Raw genomic sequence first — 27,332 nt, forward strand, 5'->3', positions numbered from 1 at the left:
ACTGTATGTGAAGCAGGAAAGAAGTGGGCTTGTGTTGTAGAGTCTGTCTGCAATGTAACAATGGTGTTGGTGACGGAGACTTGTCTCGAGCACAAGATGGGTGCAAGCTATTGCGGTGGTCAAGGTCAATGACTACATTTCATTAGGGAAGAGCTCGATTTATCTACTAGCAAAGGTGTGCCCCATTTTTGGGCACTGCAATGTAATACGTATTACACATCCACATTGGAGGACATTGTAAACACCTTGGAACTGTTTAAAGAGAATCTGTGGGCAGGGTATTGCCAATTAATCTGAGAACAGCTTGATGTAGGTGCAGAGACCCTTACTTTATTTATGTGTCACTTGCTCGTGCTGGACTGTTTGTTCTTGTGTCAATCAAATCAATGTTTTATCAGAGGGAGATTATCACTAGAGGACCATCTGTCTCATGTCATGTAGTCCTCCTGCTCTGTATAACGATGCCCTCCAACACTGATTGGCAGCTGTTTTGCCAATGTAAAGTGTACACGGAAGGCTGCCAATCAGTGGTGTGGGCGGGATTATAGAGAGCTCAGCATTCAGAGAACTGCTAGATCTGCAGCACATAAAACAGAGAATTCATCAAAACTGCAGCAAGTAGACCAGTAAATGTCACGTCAAGTGTCTTGTTTGGAAGCCAGAAGCCCTCCGGCCACTAAGGGGCACTAGACCTGTGGGGCAGCCACTAAGTCATACCTCACCACCACACATGTACTGAATCTGGTGTCTATTAGCTGGTAGAATAATCCCAATTGAAATAAATTGTCCGGGTTGAATTTTACCGCACCGTCCAACATTTTAATCCCACTATTCATATATTTTAAATGCTCTCTTTGTTTTAAACAAGAACACTCCAAAAACTGCAAATAACCCCCCTGTTTGAAGTTATACTCTATTTATTCACACCCCAAACATATGACATCCAAGTCCTAATGTACTGGCTTCACTAACGAACATCATTTTAAAGGAGAAAATATAATATACATGTAATACAGAGTTATATACTTGGGTTTATGGATTTTTTTTGGAAAACGAATCAACACGCATGTTATAAATGTGCTAAGCGTGAAATTGACAGTCTCACACAAGCCGCATGTTCCAATTTGAATGTAAGCTTAGTAGAAAATGCAGCACTTTTAATTCATGTCACATTGTTTTGGAGAACTGTGCTGTTTGTATTCATTGCACTCTGCTCCTCTGACTTCAAGGCATGCGGGAAAATCAATTGAAGTTACTGACAAATAGAGACTTTTGTATGTGTTTCCAATAGTCATCTGGCTAGAGAAATGTCAGAAAAACGACTTTGTCTTCACCTCCGCATGAAAATGGATAAAATGAAATTTACATTTTGCTCTTATTATGAATCATTTTTCAAATTGCCAATTAAAGTGGTTCACTAGATTAGATATTGTGTTATGACAATAGATGGGAATTCTTTTAAACACATTGGTCCAGATTCATCATTTGTATAGGAGGGATAGCTAATACTAGAGAAGAGAGAGATGATTCAAAAAGATATAAATAAACTGGAGCAGTGGGCTGCAACTTACAGAATGGTTTTTAACAGGGAAAATGCAAAGTACTACATCTGGGCAATAAAAATGAAAAAAGCATATACAGAATGGGAGGAATAGGGCTAAGCAACAGCACATGTGAAAAAGACTTGGGTATACTAATAGATCACAGACTGAACATGAGTCAACAGTGTGATGCAGCAGCAAAAAAGAGCAAATACAATTCTGGGATGTATTAACAGAAGCATACAGTCTAGATCACGTAAAGTCATTATTGCCCTCTACTCCTCTTTGGTCAGACCTCATCTGGAATACTGTGTCCAGTTTTGGGCACCACATTTTAAAAAAGACATCAACAAACTGGAGCAAGTTCAGAGAAGAGCAACCAGAATGGTGACCGGCTGGGTTAAGCAGGTGACACTTAATTTTTGCCATCACTGATCATATTGTCTGTCATGGGATTTTCTTGTTAAAATACTGTTGAAAAAAGTCATTTAGCATATTGGCTTTTTGCTCATCCTCATCTATCATTTCACCCAGACTATTTTTAAGGGGGCCAACACTATCATTTTTTAGTTTCTTACTATTTACGTAGTTAAAGAATATTTTGGGATTATTTTTACTCTCTCTGACAATGAGTCTCTGTCTCAATCTTTGCTGCCTTGATTTGCTTTTTGCAGAATTTATTTAATTTTTTGTATTTATTTAATGCCTCCTCACTACCTACTTCCTTTAATTCTTCAAATGCTTTCTTTTTGTCACTTATTGCGCCCCTTACAGCTTTATTTAGCCATATTGGTTTCCTCCTATTTCTAGTATGTTTATTCCCATACGGTATATACCGTGCACAGGTCCTATCCAGGATGCTAATAAACGTCTCCCATTTTCTTTGTGTATTTTTATGTCTCAGGATATCGTCCCAGTTAATTGCACCAAGATCATCTCTCATCCGTTGGAAATTTGCCCTCCTGAAGTTTAGTGTCCTTGTCCTACTACACATCTTATTAAAGGATACTTGAAAACTTATTACTTTGTGATCACTATTACCCAAGTGACCCCCAACCCTTATATTTGATTTATAAATTTGCTTGAAAAAAAAATGAAGGTTTTTCCACCAACATAGAAGAGGATTCTTTACTGTTAGGGCAGTGAGAATCTGGAATTGCTTGCCTGAGGAGGTGGTGATGGCGAACTCAGTCGAGGGGTTCAAGAGAGGCCTGGATGTCTTCCTGGAGCAGAACAATATTGTATCATACAATTATTAGGTTCTGTAGAAGGACGTAGATCTGGGGATTTATTATGATGGAATATAGGCTGAACTGGATGGACAAATGTCTTTTTTCGGCCTTACTAACTATGTTACTATGTTACTATGTTACTATGTAAATATTGCTAATACATTTTAACCATTCTAACATCGTAACAAAATAAAAGAACATTTGAACAAGGGTGTTGAGTGCTGGCATAAAGTAGGCATGTGGGAAATGTTTATTAATGGGAATTTGTCACGAGGATATTGCCACCCCATCTGACAGCAGCATAACAGAGGGGCAGAGACCCAGATTCAAGCAATGTATTACTTATGCTGCTTTCACACTTCCGTCTTGAGACGGTCGTCATAATGCATCGGCGTGACGTATCGACGGACATTGTAAAAAGATTGCCAAATGGATGGAACGCATCCAGAAACCTGACGGATCCGTCGAATCTGGTAGTACGTGAATTTTAATGCAAAAAAAATTCTGGAGAGAGAGAGAATCCTTCCAGGCATGCTCAGAATGAAAAAACGGGATACGTCGCTAGATTCCTGTGTTTGACGGTCAGCGACGGATCCTGTGTCCATAGGCTAGTATAGCCAACGACGGACAGCGCAGGACCCGTCGCTGACTGATTTTCCGATGTGCAAACAAAACGTTCCTCTGAACGTTTTTGCCGCCCGACGGACTGCTATTTTCCGACGGATCCAGTGCACGGAGGATGAAACTGATGGCCATCCGTCACAATCTGTCGCTAATACAAGTCTATGGGAAGAAATAGGATCCTGCAGAAAAATTTGCAGGATCCTGTTTTTTCAAAACTCGACGGATTATGACGGGAGGTAAAAGACGGAAGTGTGAAAGAGGCCTTACTGGGCTGCATGCTGATATTTTGATGAAGTCACTGTTTTGTCTATTGCAGATCTTTGAATGTTAAGCTCTGTGTACCCCCACCGACACCACTAATTTTCGCTATCATATTGGTGCTTTAAATCTCCTGCTTACTCCACATATGCATAGATACAGTGGGGCAAAAAAGTATTTAGTCAGTCAGCAATAGTGCAAGTTCCACCACTTAAAAAGATGAGAGGCGTCTGTAATTTACATCATAGGTAGACCTCAACTATGGGAGACAAACTGAGAAAAAAAAATCCAGAAAATCACATTGTCTGTTTTTTTAACATTTTATTTGCATATTATGGTGGAAAATAAGTATTTGGTCAGAAACAAAATTTCATCTCAATACTTTGTAATATATTCTTTGTTGGCAATGACAGAGGTCAAACGTTTTCTGTAAGTCTTCACAAGGTTGCCACACACTGTTGTTGGTATGTTGGCCCATTCCTCCATGCAGATCTCCTCTAGAGCAGTGATGTTTTTGGCTTTTCGCTTGGCAACACGGACTTTCAACTCCCTCCAAAGGTTTTCTATAGGGTTGAGATCTGGAGACTGGCTAGGCCACTCCAGGACCTTGAAATGCTTCTTACGAAGCCACTCCTTCGTTGCCCTGGCGGTGTGCTTTGGATCATTGTCATGTTGAAAGACCCAGCCACGTTTCATCTTCAATGCCCTTGCTGATGGAAGGAGGTTTGCACTCAAAATCTCACGATACATGGCCCCATTCATTCTTTCATGTACCCGGATCAGTCGTCCTGGCCCCTTTGCAGAGAAACAGCCCCAAAGCATGATGTTTCCACCACCATGCTTTACAGTAGGTATGGTGTTTGATGGATGCAACTCAGTATTCTTTTTCCTCCAAACACGACAAGTTGTGTTTCTACCAAACAGTTCCAGTTTGGTTTCATCAGACCATAGGACATTCTCCCAAAACTCCTCTGGATCATCCAAATGCTCTCTAGCAAACTTCAGACGGGCCCGGACATGTACTGGCTTAAGCAGTGGGACACGTCTGGCACTGCAGGATCTGAGTCCATGGTGGCGTAGTGTGTTACTTATGGTAGGCCTTGTTACATTGGTCCCAGCTCTCTGCAGTTCATTCACTAGGTCCCCCCGCGTGGTTCTGGGATTTTTGCTCACCGTTCTTGTGATCATTCTGACCCCACGGGGTGGGATTTTGCGTGGAGCCCCAGATCGAGGGAGATTATCAGTAGTCTTGTATGTCTTCCATTTTCTAATTATTGCTCCCACTGTTGATTTCTTCACTCCAAGCTGGTTGGCTATTGCAGATTCAGTCTTCCCTGCCTGGTGCAGGGCTACAATTTTGTTTCTGGTGTCCTTTGACAGCTCTTTGGTCTTCACCATAGTGGAGTTTGGAGTCAGACTGTTTGAGGGTGTGCACAGGTGTCTTTTTATACTGATAACAAGTTTAAACAGGAGCCATTACTACAGGTAATGAGTGGAGGAAAGAGGAGACTCTTAAAGAAGAAGTTACAGGTCTGTGAGAGCCAGAAATCTTGATTGTTTGTTTCTGACCAAATACTTATTTTCCACCATAATATGCAAAAAAAATGATAAAAAAAACAGACAATGTGATTTTCTGGATTTTTTTTCTCAGTTTGTCTCCCATAGTTGAGGTCTACCTATAATGTAAATTACAGACGCCTCTCATCTTTTTAAGTGGTGGAACTTGCACTATTGCTGACTGACTAAATACTTTTTTGCCCCACTGTATGTATATTTTTCAGATGTTATGAGAGCTATCTTTGAACCTGGAGTGCCATGTAGCCTTGATTCCTCCCATGATAGATGGCAGCAACGCCCCATGGATCTCGCTGACTACATTGGATTCTTTCAGTTCTCTGTCTATCATTTGATTTATACTTTTTTGTCCAGTAACTTTGTAACTGCAAATGAGGATTTAAATGTAAATATGGGCATTGCAGGTTAAGACAGAACTATATAAGACTATTGTTGAATATAGTAAATGCATTCACACACTGACAGACTCTCTTCTACCTCTGTCCATAATATCATCACTCTGCGACACAAGCACACGGACTGCTAACTAAAGCATCACACACTCTCATGATCTTTCCACTTTATCTCCTCTCTCGTGCTTAACAGAATGAGAATTAATAGACAACCCTAGAACACCATCTTTACAAAAAGTGGCGGCAAGTGTCTAGGGTTGAAGAGCCGTGCCAAGAAGCTGTGTTCACCGGAAGACTTAGCACAGTCAAGTAAGCAGTTTTCAAATTCAAGTTGGCCCTCATCTCTGCTAAACAGAACAACACATTAGTCATATATTCACTATTGTACATCATCAAACAGGTATTAAAGGGAATCTGTCACACCCTGGGACACTTTAAAGCTATTACTATGGGCATACAGGTAATGGAATTTTTTAACATAGTCTTACCTGTATGGCTCAAAGCTGAGGTATGGATGTTGAGAAATGCACTTTTAATATTTTACGTTAATGATTTCTACCAGGCTTCAGGGTGTTTGATGCCTGGAAAAAAATCTCTGCCTCCTCTCTTCATTACAATACCACTCCCCTCCCATGCATGTCACACTGCCCTGTGATCTTCTCCGCAGGCGCTGGCGAGTCACTGCTACTGTACAATGACTCACTAGCACCTGTGCAGAAGCAGAATGAAAGCACTGCCAATAAAAGGGTGAATAAGGTGCCCTTAACCACACAAGTACACATGTGGAATTACAATGCCACAACTGCACATTGGAAGATGAGATCTCATTCTGCGCATGCGTCGCCTCCGGTGGCCATTTTCATGAAGATCAACTCATCATTACAGCAATGGAAGTGCCAAGGCTCCGGCCTTCCACAAAACTTTGGCAGAGCCCCCGTACCACCCATCATCTGCAACACATGCCGTGCACCAGCCAGGGGTGGATGTGCTGGGGCTCCAGGATTTCCAAAAATGCTGGCGGAGCCCAACACCACTGATCATCTGCCAAACTACCGCGCATCAGCATAGGATGGGTGTGTGGGGGCTTTCACAAAATGGCAGAGCCCCCGCACCACCGAGCCTGCTTCACCAGCCTGGGATGAGCTAGACCACCAAACACCTCCTTAGATCCTGCTCCACCAGTGCTCCCTATCACACCCTACCCCCTGATAAGCTGATTAATTCAGACTGTAATATGGACCCTCATTTGACGCATTAATTTTTTTCCCTTTTTTTCTTCTGAAAATTTGGAGTGCGTCTTATGGTCCAGAGCGTCTTATAGTCTGAAAAATAAGGGAAAATAATTATTTGTGCTTTAAAAATAAATAAAACTAATAATAAAACATACATATAGAAATGCTTACACATTACTTTTCAATACACTGAGCATACAAAGAATGCAGTTTGCATTGGTGCACTACAATACTTTCATATGAAGGTATATCGTTAGCAATTGTTAGACCTGCATTTCCATAAAGTGCATTATTTGCTAGATATATAGCTATATTTCTCTCCACATATGCAGGTACAGTGTCCTACCTAAAGATTTCAAGCTCATATGCTGGAAAACAAGATTTCAGTCCTGCGCATTTCAGCTTTTTTATAGCACCGTACTCTACTTCACTACATGTTAAAGCTTTTGCACTGTTTGTGTGCATTCCGCTCTGTGCCATTTTAAAATGTCATCATTTTCTCCCTTGGGCTATATAAAATAACAGAATGTCATCTAAATGTTCCCCACTATGAAGACTAGCTCTAGCACATACAAAATTGAAATCAAACGGAAGTCTGTTCTCTTACAGACCACCAGAAGATGTCTTGTACATTTACCATTCACATAGCTCTGCTCTTTTATTATTAACAAATGAAGCTTTAAAAATAGAATATTCTCTACATAGCGAGACAGACAGTGGAGCAGGTTCACCTTCTCAAGGCCATTATTTCCAGACTAAATCGAGAACACTGTGTAATAACATCACATAATATTGAAATGCATCAAACACACCTGTCATACTTGATGACATTTTGTATTTCATGCAGTGTAAGTTACTCCTGCCCCATATTTCAAGCTTCTATGTCAAATACCTTAAGGAGGTTGTCCACTACTTGACAACCTCGTCTCATTCCCAATATTCTTCCCTGTTAAAATAAAAACATCTATACTCACCTCTAGTGCCAGGGGCATTCCAACGGTGTTGGCCCTCGCATTCCCGGAGCTCAAATGAGGTTGTTACGCCTTGCTAGCCCTGTGCCCAATCAGTGCTGGTGTCACTGTCCCCACCTCAGGAGGCATTGAATATCAACAGGAAGTCAGGAAGCTGCAGCTGCACTCTTACTTCTTCTTGATGTTCAATCTATCCGAAGACGGCGACAGTGATGCAACCGCTGATTGGGCACAGGGCTTGGGTGACGTAACCACCGAGAATGCGACTGCTGACACCACTGGTGCATTGCCAGCACAGGAGGGGAGCATATGAGTTATTTATTATAATGGGGCCAAACATAAGCAATGAGAAGAAGATGTCTAAGTAGTGGACAATGTCTTTAACCCCTTAGTGACAGAGCCAATTTGCAGCTTAATGACCGAGCCAATTTTTACAATTCTGACCACTGTCACTCTATGAGGCTATAACTCTGGAACGCTTTAACTGATGCCAATGATTCTGAGAGTGTTTTTTTCATGACATATTATACTTCATGGTAGTGGTAACATTTCTTTGATATTACTTGCGTTTATTTATGAAAAAAATGGAAATATGGCAAAAAAAATGTAAATTTAGCAATTTTCAAAATTTGAATTTTTATGCCCTTAAATCAGAGAGATATGTCACACAAAATAGTTAATAAATAACATTTTCCACATGTCTACTTTACATCAGCACAATTTTGGAAACAATTTTTTTTTTCCTTAGGAAGTTATAAGGGTTAAAAGTTGACCAGCGGTTTCTTATTTCTACAACAAAATTTACAAAACCATTTTTTTAGGGACCACCTCACATTTAAAGTCACTTTGAGTACATGACAGAAAATACCCAAAAGTGACAACATTCTAAAAACTGCACCTTTCTAGGTGCTCAAAACCACATTCAAGAAATGTATTAACCCTTTACTTGCTTCACAAGAACTGAAGCAATGTGGAAGGAAAAAATTAACATTTAACTTTTTTTTATAAACATTTTACTTCAGAACCAATTTTTTTTAGTTTTACAATGTAAAAAGAGAAAATGAACCACAATGTTGTTGTGCAATTTCTCCAGAATATACCTATACCCCATATATGGGGGTAAACCACTGTTTGTGCGCACGGCAGAGCTTGGAAGAGAAGGAGTGCCGTTTGACTTTTTCAATGCAGAATTGGCTGGAATTGAGATCGGACGCCATGTCGCCTTTGGAGAGCCCCTGATGTGCCTAAACCATGGAAATCACCCATAAATAACACCATTTTGGAAACTAGACCCCATAATAAAGTTATCTAGATATGTGGTGAGCACTTTTAACCCCAAAGTGTTTCACAGAAGGTTATAACGTAGAGCCGTGAAAATAAAAAAATCATATTTTTTCAACAAAAATGATATTTTTGCTCCCAAATTTTTATTTTCACAAGGGTAACAGGACAAATTAGATGTCCAAAGTTGTTGTGCAATTTGTCCTGAGTGTGTCGATACACTATATGTGGGGGTAAACTACTGTTTGGGTGCACGACAGAGCTTGGAAGAGAAGGAGCGCGTTTGACTTTTTCAATGCAGAATTGGCTGAAATTGAGATCGGTTGCCATGTCGCATTTAGAGAGCCTCTGATGTGCCTAAACAGTTAAAACCTTCCACAAGTGACACCATTTTGGAAACTAGACACATTAAGGAACTTAGGTAGATGTGTGGTGAGCATTTTGAACCCCCAAGTGCTTCACAGAAGTTTATAACGCAGAGCCGTGAACATAAAAAATATTTTTTTTCCTCAAAAATGAATTTTTAGCCCGCAATTTTTTATTTTCCCAAGGGTAGCAGGAGGAATTGGAACTCCAAAGTTGTGCAATTTGTTCTGAGTGCGCCGATACCCCATATGTGGGAGTAAACCACTGTTTGGGCGCACAGCAGAGCTCTGAAGGGAAGGAGCGCCGTTTGACTTTTTCAATGCAGAATTGGCTGGAATTGAGATCGGACGCCATGTTGCGTTTGGAGATTCCCTGACGTGCCTAAACAGTGGAAACCCCCACTATTGACCTCACTTTGGAAACTAGACTCCTTAAAGAACTTATGTAGATGTGTGGTGAGCACTTTGAACCCCCAAGTGCTTTACATAAGTTTATAACGCAGAGCTGTGAAAATAAAAAAATCCTTTTTTCCTTAAAAAAAATTTTTTTTATTTTCACTAGGGTAACAGGAGAAATTGGACCCAAAAAGTTGATGTCCATTTTGTCCTGAGAATGCCAATATCCCATATGTGGGGGAACCACTGTTTGGGCACACATCGGGGCTCGGAAAGGAAGTAGTGATGTTTTAAAATGCAGACTTTGATGGAATAGTCTGCGGGTGTCATGTTGCATTTGCAGAGCCCCTGATGTGCCTAAACAGTAGAAACCTCTCACAAGTGACCCCATTTTGGAAACTAGACCCCACAAGGAGCTTATCTAGATGTGTGGTGAACACTATGACCTCCCAAGTGCTTCACAGAAGTTTATAACGTAGAGCCGTGAAAATAAAAAAATAATATTTTTTTTTAGCAAAAATGATTTTTCACCCCCAAATTATTACATTAACAAGGGTAACAGGAGACATTGGACCACCAAACTTGTTGTGCAATTTGTCCTGAGTACTCTCATACCCCTATGTGGGGGGACCACTGTTTGGGTGCATGGTAAAGCTCGGAAGGGAAAGAGTGCCGTTTTGGAATGCAGACTTTCGTAAAATGGTCTGCGGGCATCATGTTGCGTTTGCAGAGTCCCCGATGTGCCTAAACAGTAGAAACCCCCACATGTGATCCCATTTTGGAAACTAGACCCCCCAGGAGCTTATGTAGATGTGTAGTGAGCAATTTGAATGCCCAAGTGCTTCTCAAAAGTTTATAATGCAGAGCTGTGAAAAGAAAAAATCATTTTTTTCCACAAAAATAATTTTTAAGCCCCCAATATTTTATTTTCCCAATTTTGTTATCCAATTTGTCCTGAGTACACTGATGCCCCACATGTGGGGCTAAACTACTGTTTGGGCGCAGAGCAGAGCTCAGAAGGGAGGGATCACATTTTGATTTTTTGAACGCAAAATTGGCTGGAATCAATGGTGGCGCCATGTCACGTTTGGAGACCCCCTGATGTACCTAAACAGTGGAAACGCCCCAATTCTATCTCCAACCCTAACCCCAACACACCCCCAACCCTAACCATAACCCTAGTCACAACCCTAACCATAACCCTAATCACAACCCTAACCCCAACACATCCCTGACCCTAATCCTAATCCTAACCCTAACCATAATCCCAACCCTAACCCTAATTTCAACACACTCCTAACCATAATCCCAACCCTAACCATAACCCTAACTCTAATCTCAACCCTAACACTAATCCCAACCCTAACCCTGATCCCAACCCTAACCCTAATCTCAACTCTAACCCTATTCCAAACCCTAATCCCAACCCTAACCCTAATGCCAACCCAACCCCTAACCCTAATACTAACCATAATCCTAATCCCAACTCTAACCCTGACTCTAATTTTAGCCCCAACCTTAAAACTAGCTTTAGCTCAACTCTAACCCTAATGGGAAAATGGAAATAAATACACTTTATTTATTTTATTATTTTTCCCTAACTAAGTGCATGATAAAGAGGGTTTACTTACTATTATTTTATTTTGATCACTGTAATAAGGTCTATCACAGTGACCAAAATGAACCAATAGGAAAAATCTTCCTATTGTTGTCGGGTGCCTCCCGGCAGATCTCTGCACTGCGCCCGCCATTTTCTTACCAGAAGATGATACCAGCAGCCGTGCGAGGAAGCAAGAGGACCCAGGGACACGGGAGAAACTGGTATCAAGGGGCAATCGGAGTCCCTATTTCAATGTCTTCTGATGTGCGATCACATTAGAGGACAGAGAAATTAAATGGCAAATTGCGCTTTTTTTTGCAGTCGCCATTATACGGTTAGTAACGGCGATCGCAACCCGGGGGTTGTTAAAAACCAACCCGATTCATGTTCTCTGAGGTCTCAGTTACCCCCAGCAGCCAAGACCCTGAAGAAAATCTGACTCTGGAGTGCCAGCGCCAAAGCTTGGTTTTCACATGCGAGACACGGACGTGTTTCTCGCATGTGTAATCCCGGTCTTAGATCCTACCTCATGCTGTCCTAAGATTAAATAGCAAAATCCTTCTGATGGATTCCCTTTTATTAAATTTGATTGAAATGTAAAAACAATTTTGGTTTTACCATAATTCGAATGTTCGGCTATTTGATTTGCGTGAATTCAGCAAACTGGCAGCTGCAGTTATTCAACGTCATGATAAGACTTAAAGATGCACACAGTGATGTCTCATCATGGGGTTAATAAAGAGTGTTCTTGCAGCATGTGGCAGAGTGGCTTTTGGCTCCCCTCAGGGTCTAGAGCCCAGATGTGACTGAGACCTCCACATTCCCTATAGTTACGCCCCTGGCCAAACCAGTTATATAAATTTTCCTCAAGTGTTCCATGAAATATATTCATATACTAAATAGAAAACACAAAGGTAATGTCTATTAATTTATCATGCATGCCACGTTCCCTTTTTAGATGGTCGTTTACCGCATGACATTTCAGGTGTCAGGAAGAATTAATTTTCTTGGCTGCTCAGTTTCTTGATGCTTCCTCTGCTGGGATTTAAAGTTTATCTACTTGTTTATTTATGTGCTTTACAATGTCTGCGCCTAGGGCAAGAAAATATGTTTGTCAAGTCCTATGAAATGTGTCACATCCATTCAGGTATCAATGGTATTTCAGTGGAACATTAAAGTCACCAAAAGCCAGGCCAATGAGTAGTATTACTTCCAAGCTCCTATAATGGGAACATGTATAGGTTTATTTTACAAATGTAGATCTCTTACTGAAGCTTCAATCGGACTGAAAGAGGGTTGAAAAATCTGTTCCTGTTAACACTCTTAAAAGAGAGACTGCCCCTTTAACTTATGTGTTTTTATCCCTCATCTGAACTTATGCTTAGTGTATTTGTCCATGTTCTATGATCTGTTCATTTTTTTCAATGCATTCTGTATATGCTGTGTGTCTGTATAAAATGCTGATACATGACCACACTGAAGCAGTCAAGTTAGTTAGGGGTTAAGTATGGTTGGTGAGTACTTAATGCTTATGTTAAACTCGCCTAAGTTATTTAGGTGCTGTTTTCTCGCCACTCGGGTCAGTTTCAGGGAGAATGTAGACTAGCTAGGTGATATGCTACTTGTTTTGGCTGACTTGTAAATGGATAGAGGTAACAATTGAATGTAATTGTTATACCAGGTTTCAGAGGGGAGATTAATTTATGGAAGGTCATGGGCAAAAGAAACTGTGCCCACTCGTAAGGAAAGGAGAAAGAGGCCACCTGAGCTGAGAGTAGTCCCATACTGAGACAAGAACCAAGCAAGAGTAGAGATCTGACATAGTGTCTTGGTGGAGAGTAGGGTTGAGCGAAACGGATCGTTCATTTTTAAAAGTCGCCGACTTTTGGCAAAGTCGGGTTTCATGAAACCCGACCCGACCCCTGTGTGGGGTCGGCCATGCGGTATGCGACTTTTGCGCCAAAGTCGCGTTTCAATGACGCGAAAAGCGCCATTTCTCAGCCAATGAAGGTGGACGCAGAATGTGGGCAGCGTGATGACATAGGTCCTGGTCCCCACCATCTTAGAGAAGGGCATTGCAGTGATTGGCTTGCTGTCTGCGGCATCACAGGGGCTATAAAGGGGCGTTCCCGCCGACCGACATCTTACTGCTGCTGATCTGAGCATAGGGAGAGGTTGCTGCCGCTTCGTCAGAAGCAGGGATAGCGTTAGGCAGGGTCCATTAACCACCAAACCGCTTGTGCTGTAGCGATTTCCACTGTCCAACACCACCTTTTGTTTGCAGGGACAGTGGAAGCTACATTTTTTTTTCCTCAGCGCTGTAACTCATTGGGCTGCCCTAGAAGGCTCCCTGATAGCTGCATTGCTGTGTGTACGCCGCTGTGCAAACCAACTGCTTTTTTCAAAGCACAAATCCTCTTGTTCCTTCCTTTCTGCACAGCTATCTTGTTTGTTTGTCCACACTTTTTATTTAATTTGTGCATCAGTCCACTCCTTATTGCTGCCTGCCATACCTGGCTGATATTACTGCAGGGAGATAGTAATTGTAGGACAGTCCCTGTTTTTTTTTTTTTTTTTTTTTTAATTCTCCCTAAAAAAAATAAGTTGTGGGAGATTAAGATTGGCATTTCTGCTAGAGTGCCATCCCTGTGTGTGCCATCTCTCTCACATAGAGGGCCATAGAAAGCCTTTTCATTTTTCTGTTTTTTTTTTTGTGGGGTTTATAAATTCTCCCTGATAAAAAAAAACTGTGGGAGATTAATATTGGCCTTTGGGCTTCTGTGCCAGTCCTGAGTGTGCCATCTCTCTCTCAAATAGTGGGCCATAGAAAGCCTATTAATTTTTTTTTATTGGGTTTCTAAATTCTCCCTGAAAAAATAAAAAAAAATCAGTGGGAGATTAATATTGCCCTTTCTGCTTGTGTGCCACTCCTGACTCCTGGGTGTGCCATCTCTCTCTCTCAAATAGTGGGCCATAAGAAAGCCTATTTTTTTTTTTATTTGGTTTCTAAATTCTCCCTGAAACAATCATTTTTTTTTATTTGGTTTCTAAATTCTTCCTGAAAAAATCATTTTATTTTATTTTGTTTCTCAAGTCTCCCTGAAAAAATAAAAAAAAATCAGTGAAAGATTAATATTGCCCTTTCTGCTTGTGTGACAGTCTTGACTCCTGGGTGTGCCATCTCTCTCTCTCAAATAGTGGGCACTGGGCCATAGAAAGCCTATTTTTTTTTATTGGGTTTCTAAATTCTCCCTGAAAAAATCAAAAAGGAATCAGTGGGAGATTAATATTGCCCTTTCTGCTTGTGTGCCACTCCTGACTCCTGGGTGTGCCATCTCTCTGTTAGGACTGGCGGAACGCACCAAGAAAGGTGATATAGATGCGTTCGCAGTCCGGGGTCCACCGTGCAGGTGAAAACCTGCTGCTAGTAAATACAGACTATATGGCGGTACACTAAAGTATATACACGTGGGTTCAACCTCACCCAGCGTGAAGGGAGCAATCATGTTGCGTCACAGGATCGCGGTACCACACCTAAAGCGAGAGCGAGTAGTCAGCGTACTTAACCCCAACTGGGATTGAAGTCCGATTAGACCCTCGCTGGCACTACACCGCAACTGGGTGTGTAAGGAAACTAAATATAAATATATAAATGCACAGGAGTGCGAGCAATGCCGCACTCACGGACGCCACCAACCACACTGGCTTGGGTATGGAAAGCGCAAGGCAAGTGCACGGCGCCGTACAGGCGGACACAGCAAGAGAACGCTGTAATGTGTGTATCGTGCAGATGATTAGTCGGGCGCTAGATAGCTACCAACATCCGCGAGCAGACAACAACTCTAGGGAGGGATATTTAGGAGCTTTCATCCATCGACATACATTCATCTACACACACACATATAACATTATGAGACAATACTAGCGCATGGCCGTGCGGTCATGCGCAGTTTAAATAGTTGCAGCACAGGAAGTGGCCACAGAAACTTTGCCCTTCCAAGACCTGCCAAGAGGACCAATGGAACGTGCTGCAGAGCCTGAGCACATGACCCTCGATCTCCAACGGGAGATCTTGCCCTGGGCATGCTCAGTGTGTGCAAATAAGGACTTAGATCCAGAAACGTCCACTCGCCGCTGCCCAGCACTGGCTTTAATGGCAGAAGCAGGAAAAGCAGCAGCAACTCTTCGCACAGAGTCAGACTGAGCGAGACGCTGGGATCGACGTCCCTGCTGAGCAGACTCCACTGCGGCTGGAGGAGAATGGGAGACTGCAGTGGAGACGGATCGAGATTCCCCCTGTGCAGCAGAGGAAACTCGACTCCTAACATTACCCCCCCCTAGGGCCCCCCCCCTCCTTGGGCCTCGCTACGTTCGAAGGCAGCAATGAGCTGCGGAGCCCGAATGTGCTCAACAGGCTCCCAGGACCTGTCCTCGGGGCTATAACCCTTCCAGTCTACCAAATAAAATTTTTTACCACGCACCACCTTGCACCCCAAAATAGCGTTCACCTCATAATCGTCCGTAGACGAACCCGATGTCCCAGCAGATGACTCGGAGAACCGGGACATATACATGGGTTTCAAGAGGGACACATGAAAGGTGTCGGTGATACCCAGGCGTGGCGGAAGGGCCAAACGATAGACCACAGGATTAACCTGCTCGAGGACCTTGAATAGGCCCAAGTAGCGAGGAGCAAATTTAGTGGACTCAACTCGCAGCCTGATGTTACGGGCGGAGAGCCACACCAAGTCGCCAGGAGCAAAGGTCAGAGCGGGGCGCCGATGAGCATCGGCGGAGGACCTCATTCTCTCCTTAGAGGCCCGAATGGCATCCTGAGTGCGGTCCCAAATATCCCGTGCCTCCACAGCCCAGTCTGCCACCCTGGAGTCGGCGGAAGACACGGGCATAGGCACAGGTACCCGTGGATGCTGACCATAGTTGAGGAGGAATGGGGTTTGTCCAGTGGAGTCGGCTACGGCGTTGTTCAGTGCAAACTCTGCCCATGATAGCAAGGATGCCCAGTCATCCTGCCTGGCTGAAACAAAATGTCGCAGGTATGTGACCAAGGTCTGGTTGGCCCTCTCTACCAACCCATTCGTCTCGGGATGATAAGCGGAAGAGAGATTCAACTCAATACTGAGAAGACGACAGAGCTCTCTCCAGAACCGAGACGAAAACTGGGGACCCCGGTCACTGATAATTTTGTCTGGCATACCATGCAGGCGGAAGATATGTCTAATGAACAACGCTGCCAAGGCCCGTGCAGAAGGTAACCGTGGTAGCGGCACCAAATGCAACATTTTTGAGAAATGATCGGTGATGACCCAAATGATGGTACAGCCGCGAGACTTGGGCAAACCCACAACAAAGTCCATCCCGACCATCTCCCAGGGCCTATCTGCCACCGGCAAGGGATAGAGCAAACCAGCTGGCCTTTGACGCGGAGATTTATTTTTGGCGCAGGAGACACACGCCAGAACATAATCCCTGACATCCCGGACCATATGCGGCCACCAGTACGTCCTCGCCAGTAGCTCAGATGTCCTCCTTGTCCCAAAGTGTCCACCCACCCTGGACGAATGAGCCCAGGAGAGAACCTCCGTTCGCAAATTAATGGGCACAAAAGTCTTGCCCAGAGGCACAGACTCTAGCGAAACCGGCGCCACGGTTCTCAGGCTCTCGGAAGGGACAATAAGCCGAGGCTCCTCTTCCTCCTCCTCAGTTGACATAAGGGAGCGAGAGAGAGCGTCAGCACGGATATTCTTCTCCCCGGCGAGATAATGAAGAGAAAAGTGGAACCGGGAGAAGAACAGGGACCATCTGGCCTGGCGAGAATTTAGCCGCTGAGCTGTCTGCAAATAGACCAAATTTTTGTGGTCCGTGTAAACTTGGAAGGGAAACCGCGCACCTTCCAGAAGGTGTCTCCACTCCGAAAAGGCCAACTTCATTGCTAGCAACTCCCTGTCCCCGATGGAGTAGTTCCTCTCCGCTGGCGTGAAGGTCTTAGAGAAGAAGCATGGATGCTTCCGACCTTGAGCATCCTTTTGGTAGAGGACTGCTCCAGCACCAACGGACGAGGCATCCACCTCCATTAGGAATGGCTTATCCACATCGGGACGATGTAAGACGGGAGCGCTAGCAAAGTGGGACTTAATAGAAGTGAAGGCCTTGGAGACCTCTTCCGACCACAATTTGGGATTCGCTCCCTTCTTGGTGAGGGCTACCAAGGGAGCTACCAGAGTTGAGAAGTGGGGAATGAACTGGCGGTAATAGTTAATGAACCCCATAAAGCGCTGCACCGCTTTAAGAGAATGGGGCTCTTGCCAGTCCATCACAGCCTGTAGTTTGGCAGGATCCATAGCCAATCCCTGGGCGGAGATGATATAGCCCAGGAAAGGTAAGGACTCCTGCTCAAACACACACTTCTCCAACTTTGCATAAAGAGAGTTTGCCCGTAGGAGGTCGAAAACTCTGCCAACATCTCTCCGGTGGGAGTCAATATCAGGAGAAAAGATGAGAATATCATCCAGATAGACTACAACCGAGGTGGAAAGCATATCCCGGAAGATGTCGTTGACAAAGTCTTGGAAAACGGCAGGTGCATTACAGAGCCCGAAGGGCATCACCAGATACTCATAGTGCCCATCTCTGGTGTTAAATGCCGTTTTCCACTCGTCCCCCTCACGGATGCGAATCAGGTTATAAGCACCCCGCAGATCTAGTTTAGTAAACACTCTAGCTCCCCGAAGCCTATCGAAAAGCTCAGATATCAACGGCAAAGGGTACTTGTTCTTAACTGTGATAGCATTAAGACCCCTGTAGTCTATGCATGGACGTAGTTCTCCATTCTTCTTCTGCACGAAAAAGAACCCTGCCCCAGCAGGTGACACTGACTTCCTGATGAACCCTCTTGCCAGATTCTCTTGTATGTACTGAGACATTGCCTCCGTTTCCGGGAGAGATAATGGATAGACTCGACCCCGGGGAGGCTCAGCACCAGGCAAGAGATCAATAGGACAGTCATAGGGGCGATGGGGCGGAAGAGTCTCCGTTGCCTTTTTGGAGAACACGTCTGCATAAGACCAATATTGCTTGGGGAGAGAGGAGAGATCTGCGGGTACCTCTGTAGTAGTAACCTGAACGCACTCTCGATGACACCTGTTCCCACAAGATTCACCCCATCCCAGAATTCTGCCTGAGGACCACTCGATGTGAGGAGAGTGGTACCGTAACCAAGGTATCCCCAAGCAGACCCTCATCAATTCCCTCAGGAATGACGAGTAGAGATATAATCTCCTGATGAGATGGTGACATGGACAGAGTAAAAGGGATAGTTTGATGTGTAATCTGTGTGGGCAGTGTCGACCCATTCACCACTCGTACCGTTACTGGTTGAGATAGCATGACCAGAGGAATTGCGTGACGTTGGGCGAAGGCTGAAGACATAAAATTGCCCTCCGCCCCAGAATCCACGCAGAGTTCTACCGAGTAAGAGGATGAGCCCAATGTTATTGTCCCCTTAAAGGACAATTTGGAGGCAAACGTCGCCGTGTCTAGTGCACCTCCACCAACTACCACTAGACGCTGACGTTTCCTCGACCGCTGGAGACATCTGGAGGCAAGATGTCCAGACTGTTGGCAAAGATGACAAATCTGGAATGCACGAGCGGTCCGGGACTTAGATCCTGCTCGAGACTCTACCACAGGCTCATGGGGCTCAGGAGCCTGGTCTGGAGATTCCAAAGGTTTGGCGAAGGTGGGAGCCAGCCGAAACCTCTGCCTACACTGGGCTCGCTCTAACCTCCGCTCGTGAAAATGGAGATCAATACGAGTGGATAGAGTTATTAATTCCTCCAGTGTGGCGGGAATCTCCCTAGTGGCCAGGGCGTCCTTAACGTGGTCAGCCAGCCCCCTCCAAAATATTGGAATGAGGGCTTTATCCGACCACTCCAGCTCAGATGCTAAGGTGCGGAAGTGGGCGGCAAAATGACTGACCAAGGACGAGCCCTGAGTCAATGCCAACAATTGGAGCGCCGTATCATGGGTGACACGAGGTCCCAAAAAGACCTGTTTCAGAGTGCTCAGAAACAACGGAGCACTCTGCACCACAAGATCGCTACGCTCCCATAGCGGCGTAGCCCACTGCAACGCTCTGTCCGACAGAAGAGACACTATAAATCCCACCTTAGCCCGCTCTGTAGGGAAACGAGAGGCCAGAAGCTCGAGATGGATAGAGCACTGACTCACGAAACCGCTACAAGACTTACTGTCACCAGAGAATTTCTCTGGAAGCGGGAGGCGAGTTAGAGTCGGGACAGGAGCGGCAGTGGACAAGGTGGCTGCAGCAACACTAGCAGCCTGAACAGCGACAGCAGTGACATCCACAGCTGAGGTTGAACGCTCAAGAGCCGCCAACCTTCCCTCCAGCTGTTGGATGTATTGCTGTGAACGCTGATCGTCCATCATTTACTAGCCAGACCCTGGCGCTAGTATTATGTTAGGACTGGCGGAACGCACCAAGAAAGGTGATATAGATGCGTTCGCAGTCCGGGGTCCACCGAGCAGGTGAAAACCTGCTGCTAGTAAATACAGACTATATGGCGGTACACTAAAGTATATACACATGGGTTCAACCTCACCCAGCGTGAAGGGAGCAATCCTGTTGCGTCACAGGATCGCGGTACCGCACCTAAAGCGCGAGCGAGTAGTCAGCGTACTTGACCCCAACTGGGATTGAAGTCCGATTAGACCCTCGCTGGCACTACACCGCAACTGGGTGTGTAAGGAAACTAAATATAAATATATAAATGCACAGGAGTGCGAGCAATGCCGCACTGACGGACGCCACCAACCACACTGGCTTGGGTATGGAAAGCGCAAGGCAAGCGCACGGCGCCGTACAGGCGGACACAGCAAGAGGACGCTGTAATGTGTGTATCATGCAGATGATTAGTCGGGCACTAGATAGCTACCAACATCCGCGAGCAGACAACAACTCTAGGGAGGGATATTTAGGAGCTTTCATCCATCGACATACATTCATCTACACACACACATATAACATTATGAGACAATACTAGCGCATGGCCGTGCGGTCAAGCGCAGTTTAAATAGTTGCAGCACAGGAAGTGGCCACAGAAACTTTGCCCTTCCAAGACCTGCCAAGAGGACCAATGGAACGTGCTGCAGAGCCTGAGCACATGACCCTCGATCTCCAACGGGAGATCTTGCCCTGGGCATGCTCAGTGTGTGCAAATAAGGACTTAGATCCAGAAACGTCCACTCGCCACTGCCCAGCACTGGCTTTAATGGCAGAAGCAGGAAAAGCAGCAGCAACTCTTCGCACAGAGTCAGACTGAGCGAGACGCTGGGATCGACGTCCCTGCTGAGCAGACTCCACTGCGGCTGGAGGAGAATGTGAGACCGCAGCGGAGACGGATCAAGATTCCCCCTGTGCAGCAGAGGAAACTCGACTCCTAACACCCTCTCTCTCAAATAGTGGGCCATAGAAAGCCTTTTTTTTTTTTATTTGGTTTCTAAATTCTCCCTGAAAAAATCATTTTATTCTATTTGGTTTCTAAATTCTTCCTGAAAAAATCATTTTATTTTATTTTGTTTCTAAAGTCTCCCTGAAAAAATTAAAAAAAATCAGTGGGAAATTAATATTGCCCTTTCTGCTTGTGTGCCAGTCTTGACTCCTGGGTGTGCCATCTCTCTCTCTCAAATAGTGGGCCATAGATAGCCTATTTTTTTTTAATTTGGTTTCTAAATTCTCCCTGAAAAAATCATTTTATTTTATTTGGTTTCTAAATTCTTCCTGAAAAAATCATTTTATTTTATTTTGTTTCTAAAGTCTCCCTGAAAAAATTAAAAAAAATCAGTGGGAGATTAATATTGCCCTTTCTGCTTGTGTGACAGTCTTGACTCCTGGGTGTGCCATCTCTCTCTCTCAAATAGTGGGCCATAGAAAGCCTATTTTTTTTTATTGGGTTTCTAAAGTCTCCCTGAAAAAATTAAAAAAAAACAGTGGGAGATTAATATTGCCCTTTCTGCTTGTGTGCCAGTCTTGACTCCTGGGTGTGCCATCTCTCTCTCTCAAATAGTGGGCACCGGGCCATAGAAAGCCTATTTTTTTGTTTTTTTATTGGGTTTCTAAATTCTCCCTGAAAAAATCAAAAAGAAATCAGTGGGAGATTAATATTGCCCTTTCTGCTTGTGTGCCACTCCTGACTCCTGGGTGTGCCATCTCTCTCTCTCAAATAGTGGGCCATAGAAAGCCTATTTTTTTTTTATTTGGTTTCTAAATTCTCCCTGAAAAAATAATTTTATTTTATTTTGTTTCTAAAGTCTCCCTGAAAAAATAAAAAATAAAACAGTGGGAGATTAATATTGCCCTTTCTGCTTGTGTGCCAGTCTTGACTCCTGGGTGTGCCATCTCTCTCTCTCAAATAGTGGGCCATAGAAAGCCTTTTTTTTTAATTGGGTTTCTAAAGTCTCCCTGAAAAAATAAAAAATAAAACAGTGGGAGATTAATATTGCCCTTTCTGCTTGTGTGCCAGTCTTGACTCCTGGGTGTGCCATCTCTCTCTCTCAAATAGTGGGCCATAGAAAGCCTATTTTTTTATATTGGGTTTCTAAAGTCTCCCTGAAAAAATAAAAAAAAAAACAGTGGGAGATTAATATTGCCCTTTCTGCTTGTGTGCCAGTCTTGACTCCTGGGTGTGCCATCTCTCTCTCTCAAATAGTGGGCCATAGAAAGCCTTTTTTTTTTTTATTTGGTTTCTAAATTCTCCCTGAAAAAATCATTTTATTTTATTTGGTTTCTAAATTCTTCCTGAAAAAATCATTTTATTTTATTTTGTTTCTAAAGTCTCCCTGAAAAAATAAAAAAAAATCAGTGGGAGATTAATATTGCCCTTTCTGCTTGTGTGACAGTCTTGACTCCTGGGTGTGCCATCTCTCTCTCTCAAATAGTGGGCCATAGAAAGCCTATTTTTTTTATTTGGTTTCTAAATTCTCCCTGAACAAATAAAAAAAAAAAGTGGGAGATCAATATTGACATTTCTGCTTGAGTGACAGTCCTGCGTGTGTGCCATCTCTCTCATTTGGTGCCACCGAAAACAGAGTGTGTAACATTGTGCCTGATTTTCCTTGCGGTCTCATCCACCTGTAAAGGGATATCTAAATCATACTGAAGTTATAGCTCACCGTGTAAGTTGTTTGACAGCAACAAATACCGTTACTTTGGTTACGTTTTTAAAACAATGAGGAAGTCTGGTGGAAGAGGTCATGGCCGTGGGCGTTCATTGTCAGCTGGTAATGATGGTAGTGGTAGTGGAGCACCAGGTGGTCGTGGGAAAAAAAATATTGCACCTAAGTCTGGAGCTGTGGAGCCAGGTTCGTCGTCTGGCTACAGAAGGCCTCGAACGCTCCCTTTTCTGGGAGTAGGAAAACCGCTTTTAAAGCCGGAGCAGCAAGAGCAAGTTTTGGCTTACCTTGCTGACTCAGCCTCTAGCTCTTTTTCCTCCTCTTTTGAAACTGGTAAATGTAAAAGCAGCGCGTCGTTAGTGGATGTTCACGGTCAGGGACAAGTCGCTTCCTTGTCCTCTTCAGCAAAAACAACAACAGAGAAGGATGAAGCAGGCGACACAACGGGTTACTCCATGGAGCTCTTTACACATACCGTCCCTGGCTTAGAAAGTGAAGCAGTTAACAGGCCATGCCCATTACAAGTTGAATCTGACATGGAGTGCACTGATGCACAGCCACAGCCAGACTACTATGCTGCTCCTTTGACTCAGACCACAACATTGCCCTCGCAGGGTACTGATCCAGAATCAGACCCTGATGAGACTATGTTGCCCCGTCACGAATGCTCTACCACCGACTTACACGGTGACACAGACGAAGTTGCGCACGAACTAGAAGAGGAGGTTATAGATGACCCAGTTGTTGACCCTGATTGGCAGCCATTGGGGGAACAGGGCGCAGGCGGCAGTAGTTCTGAAGCGGAGGAGGAGGGGCCGCAGCAGGCATCAACATCGCAACAGGTTCCATCTGCCGGGCCCGTAGATGGGACAAAACGCGTGGCAAAGCCAAAAACTGTTGGAGGACAGCGTGTCCATCCAGTTAAAGCTCAGTCTGCAATGCCTGAAAAGGGATCCGAGGCTCGAAAGAGTGCAGTCTGGCATTTTTTTAAACAACATCCAATTGATCCGCACAAAGTCATCTGTCAAAAATGTTCAACTACCTTAAGCAGAGGTCAGGATCTGAAAAGTCTGAATACAAGTTGCATGCATAGACATTTAACCACCATGCATTTGCAAGCCTGGACTAACTACCAAACGTCCCTTAAGGTTGTAGCACCCTCGGCCAATGAAGCTAATCACCAACGCTACATCCCTGCCGTCACTGTAAGGCCACCATTTTCCGCACCACCTGCAGTATCTGTGGAGGTTTCTTTGCCAGGCCAAAGCAGTCAGGGTCAGGGAATCAACAGTTTCGCAGTAGGAAACACTGCATCTAGGGCACAGGCGGAAACAATACCGTCTCCAACCGTCTCTCAGTCTGCCATGTCCACCGGCACACCCGCTAGTTCCACGATCTCCAGCTCTCCAGTCCAGCTCACCCTACATGAGACTCTGGTTAGAAAAAGGAAGTACTTATCCTCACATGCGCGTACACAGGGTTTGAACGCCCACATAGCTAGACTAATCTCGTTAGAGATGATGCCCTACCGGTTAGTTGAAAGTGAAGCTTTCAAAGCCCTGATGGACTACGCTGTACCACGCTACGAGCTACCCAGTCGACACTTCTTTTCTAGAAAAGCCATCCCAGCTCTCCACCAGCATGTTAAAGAGCGCATCGTCCATGCACTCAGGCAATCTGTGAGTCCAAAGGTGCACCTAACAACAGATGCATGGACCAGTAGGCATGGCCAGGGACGTTACGTGTCCATCACGGCACACTGGGTGAATGTGGTGGATGCAGGGTCCACAGGGGACAGCAATTTCGGGACAGTTCTGCCTAGCCCACGGTCTAGGAAACAGTTGGCTGTAGGCGTTTGCACCCCCTCCTCCTCCTCCTCGTCCTCCTGCAGAAGCGAGAGCTCGTCCACAGATCGCAGTCGCCCAACCACTCCATCCGCAGCTGCCACTGTTGCACACCAGTTGTCCCATTATCGGGCAGCTACTGGCAAGCGTCAGCAGGCTGTATTGGCTATGAAGTGTTTGGGCGACAACAGACACACTGCGGAAGTTCTGTCCGAGTTCTTGCAGAAAGAAACGCAGTCGTGGCTGGGCACAGTAGATCTTGAGGCAGGCCAGGTAGTGAGTGATAACGGAAGGAATTTCATGGCTGCCATCTCCCTTTCCCAACTGAAACACATTCCTTGCCTGGCTCACACCTTAAACTGTTGTGAATTCTGTGGCAGAGCTCCCTCCTGTGGTCACAAGTGGTACTTCGGCTGGTTCCCTCTGTGAGCTTCCGTTGGTGGAGGAAAGTGGTATTGCGGCTTCTGAGTTTCCTTCCTCAGGTGATGTGGTGAAGTCGTTAGGTGCTGCTCTATTTAACTCCACCTAGTGCTTTGATCCTGGCCTCCAGTCAATGTTCTAGTATTGGACCTGTTTCCTCCTGGATCGTTCCTGTGGCCTGCTGCTCTGCATAGCTAAGTTACTCTTTGCTATTTGTTTGCTGTTTTTTTCTGTTCAGCTTATCAATTTGTTTTTTTTGCTTGCTGGAAGCTCTGGGATGCAGAGGGTGTACCTCCGTGCCGTTAGTTCGGTACGGAGGGTCTTTTTGCCCCCTTTGCGTGGTTTTTGTAGGGTTTTGTGTTGACCGCAAAGTTACCTTTCCTATCCTCGCTCTGTTCAGAAAGTTGGGCCTCACTTTGCTAAATCTATTTCATCTCTACGTTTGTCTTTTCATCTTAACTCACAGTCATTATATGTGGGGGCTGCCTTTTCCTTTGGGGTATTTCTCTGAGGCAAGGTAGGCTTATTTTCTATCTTCAGGCTAGCTAGTTTCTCAGGCCGTGCCGAGTTGCATAGGGAGCGTTAGGCGCAATCCACGGCTGCCTTTAGTGTGGTTTGAGAGGATTAGAGATTGCGGTCAACAGAGTTCCCACGTCTCAGAGCTCGTTCTTGTTTTTTTTGGGTTATTGCCAGGTCACTGTATGTGCGCTGACCTCTATGTCCATTGTGGTACTGAATTACATTTCATAACAGTACTGGAGGCCCAAAGTACTAATGATTTCCAATAGAGTGAAAAAAGAAGTTCTGAGACCATTTTTTTTTCTTTGCACTGTGTTTTGCCTTTTTTTTCCCCTAGACATATGGGTGGTTCAGGACACAGGTGTAGCAATGGACATTAAAGGTCTGTCTTCATGTGTGGATCAGCTCACGGCAAGAGTACAAAGTATTCAAGACTTTGTGGTTCAGAATTCTATGTTAGAACCGAGAATTCCTATTCCTGATTTGTTTTTTGGAGATAGAACTAAATTTCTGAGTTTCAAAAATAATTGTAAACTATTTCTGGCTTTGAAACCTCGCTCCTCTGGTGACCCAGTTCAACAAGTTAGGATCGTTATTTCTTTTTTGCGTGGCGACCCTCAGGACTGGGCATTTTCTCTTGCGTCAGGAGATCCTGCATTAAGTGCATTTTTCCTGGCGCTCGGATTGCTGTACGATGAGCCTAATTCTGTGGATCAGGCAGAGAAGAATTTGCTGGCTCTGTGTCAGGGTCAGGATGAAATAGAGGTATATTGTCAGAAATTTAGAAAGTGGTCCGTACTTACTCAGTGGAATGAAGGTGCGCTCGCAGCTATTTTCAGAAAAGGTCTCTCTGAAGCCCTTAAGGATGTCATGGTGGGATTTCCTATGCCTGCTGGTCTGAATGAGTCTATGTCTTTGGCCATTCAGATCGGTCGACGCTTGCGCGAGTGTAAATCTGTGAACCATTTGGCGGTATTACCTGAGCTTAAACCTGAACCTATGCAGTGCGATAGGACTTTGACCAGAGTTGAACGGCAAGAACACAGACGTCTGAATGGGCTGTTTTTCTACTGTGGTGATTCCACTCATGCTATCTCTGATTGTCCTAAGCGCACTTTGCGGTTCGCTAGGTCTGCCACCATTGGTACGGTACAGTCAAAATTTCTTCTGTCTGTTACCTTGATCTGCTCTTTGTCATCATATTCTGTCATGGCATTTGTGGACTCAGGCGCTGCTCTGACTTTGATGGACTTGGAGTATGCTAGGCGTTGTGGGTTTTTCTTGGAGCCCTTGCAGCGTCCTATTCCATTGAGAGGAATTGATGCTACGCCTTTGGCCAAGAATAAGCCTCAGTACTGGACCCAGCTGACCATGTGCATGGCTCTTGCACATCAGGAGGTTATTCGCTTTCTGGTGTTGCATAATCTGCATGATGTGGTCGTGTTAGGGTTGCCATGGCTACAAGTCCATAATCCAGTATTAGATTGGAAATCCATGTCTGTGTCCAGCTGGGGTTGTCAGGGGGTACATGGTGATGTCCCATTTCTGACTATTTCGTCATCCACCCCTTCTGAGGTTCCTGAGTTCTTGTCTGATTACCGGGATTTATTTGATGAGCCCAAGTCCGATACCCTACCTCCGCATAGGGATTGTGATTGTGCTATCGATTTGATTCCTGGTAGTAAATTCTCAAAAGGTTGACTGTTTAATTTATCTGTGCCTGAGCACGCCGCTATGCGGAGTTATGTGAAGGAGTCTTTGGAGAAGGGGCATATTCGCCCTTCATCGTCGCCATTAGGAGCAGGGTTCTTTTTTGTAGCCAAGAAGGATGGTTCACTGAGACCTTGTATAGATTACCGCCTTCTAAATAAGAT

At 44.6% G+C, this 27,332-nt stretch overlaps 1 protein-coding gene across 1 annotated transcript in view; it reads right to left on the minus strand.

Annotated features, from left to right (window-relative positions):
- The window catches only part of GABRB1 (gamma-aminobutyric acid type A receptor subunit beta1), an 890,147-nt gene that overhangs the window by 726,128 nt on the left and 136,687 nt on the right, over positions 1-27,332 (minus strand). The gene's annotated exons all lie outside the window — the stretch shown is intronic.

The sequence above is a fragment of the Ranitomeya imitator genome, chromosome 1, assembly GCF_032444005.1.
Source record: "Ranitomeya imitator isolate aRanImi1 chromosome 1, aRanImi1.pri, whole genome shotgun sequence".
NCBI classification, from domain to species: domain Eukaryota; kingdom Metazoa; phylum Chordata; class Amphibia; order Anura; family Dendrobatidae; genus Ranitomeya; species Ranitomeya imitator.